Genomic DNA, 2003 nt, shown 5'->3' on the forward strand with positions numbered 1-2003 from the left:
ATGGGCCGACGGACAGAGAAGCATTATGGTTTTGAGAACACTTCACCTCCACTGGGAAATTCCTGTTCCTCTGCATGAAGACTTTTCATGAATGGGAGAAGAGCCTATCTTTGTTGTGGTACAACAGTTGGGAGCAGCACAAAGTGCATTTAGTCACTCAGCATATATATATTCTTGTTGGATTTCACCCAACTTAAGAGGATTTTTTTTTTTTTTTTTTGGATGATACTTGCCTAAATTATTAGGTATTAAGTTTGAATCAGTAATTAATGATCTTAAGTGCAGACTTATAATAAAGATAATTTTTCTTGTACTTTGGGAGATCAAGCAGACCTAATACACCAGTATTGTTATTTCAGTGATGTGCTAGCCAGGGGTGGGGTTTTGTTTGTTTCTTTTTTAATTTTTTTAATAATAAAGGAGCAGGTACTCAAACAGATATATTTTAAATCACTGAACAAAATGCATTGGTGTAAAATACTGAAGTGAAAAGCATTACTACAAACGCTAGTCTGTGCAAAGGGGGGAAACTGATCAAGATCGTGAATGCTCAAACATCCATGCCTCTTGAAAAACTCTTTTCTGTTATGGTTCTAGACCATTATACATTGTGTGTTTCTGTTTGGGGGGGGGGTAATTAGCTTGCTTTAAAAAATATTACTGTATGAAACATAGATTTATGAGAAAAATTATATTTTTATTCAGTAATTTAATTTTGTAAATGCCAAATGAATACTGTGTTTTGCTGCTACAGACCTTAGTGTGTAGACATGCTGCTAGTGTAAAAGGAGCAGTAGAGCTTTATATGGAAAGAAAACAAATGTTGATGTTAGCTAATTGACTATGCACTAGCATTTCAGACCTTTTTATTTTAATTTTTTTACATTTATATTTTTTTTTCCCCCTTTTTTATAAGCAATATTTTTGAACACTCTTCCTGGGAGATTTTTTTTTTTGTCTGGATGTGTTGTTTTGTTTCTCATTGGTTTGTAACAGCATGCATTGCACCTTCATATGTTTGGGAGAACACTGTCTTGTTCATGTTGTCTGTCTTGTTCTATGTCTAGCTAATTGTTCCCTAACTTGGGTCCTATGTACTGAATCAGGTTCTTAGAAATACATGGTTCTTCGTACTGCCATACCAAATCTTTATCGATATGGCAAAACACTGATTTAATTTTATTTTTTTATTGTTTGGTTTTTTTATAACAGCCTCTGACTTTGCTGCCTTAATAGCATTTGGTGCAGCTTCGTCTGCACTTAATTTTTTATACGAAAATGTACTGCCTTGTAGATAAATAAAGTGTGTTTTTTACTTAAACCCGCATGGTCTCCTAATCTTGTTTGGTTTTAGTGTTCTGGCAGCATTGTTACAGGCAACAATCAAGCCAAGAAGGTTTTTTCCAGCACACTTACTTAGATAAGTAAGGAATAGAGTGTTGCACACCATAGTTAGCTTCAACATCCTTGGTTCTCACTGATTGTTAAGGAATCAGAAGGAGCACATCACAAAACAGTAAGTACTGAGCATGTTGTGGACTTAAGGCACATCTCTAGTGACATCAAAGTCGAGGTCAGCTCCAGCCAGTGGGAGGCTTACTGCACTTTTTGTGTGGAAGTGCTGTTCTCTCAAAATACTGGATAATTTATTTCTTCATCTAAGACCATCAGATCAGGAACCAACTGAATAAGAGCAAAATATACTGGAGTTCCTATACTGTAGACCAGATATTTTTTTCATGCTTGTCTTAAAGCATATTCTCACCTCTGGTTTTCTTGAAACCTGATGCATTACTGCACAGCAAGTAACTGGGCAGACCTGCAGAGCCTCATGCAGCATAAGCGCTTATTCTGAGGACAGGAACACTAGAGAGTAAAAGCATTTGCCAGCAAAACAAAATCTGAGAAAAAAGATGAAGCCTGCCAGGAAAAAAATTGCATTATATTTAGTAGCTTTGAAATAAATTGTTGAAATTTAAATTGTTGCCAGTGCTTCAAAGTCA

The sequence above is a fragment of the Athene noctua genome, chromosome 1 (assembly GCF_965140245.1).
Source record: "Athene noctua chromosome 1, bAthNoc1.hap1.1, whole genome shotgun sequence".
Lineage (NCBI taxonomy): Eukaryota > Metazoa > Chordata > Aves > Strigiformes > Strigidae > Athene > Athene noctua.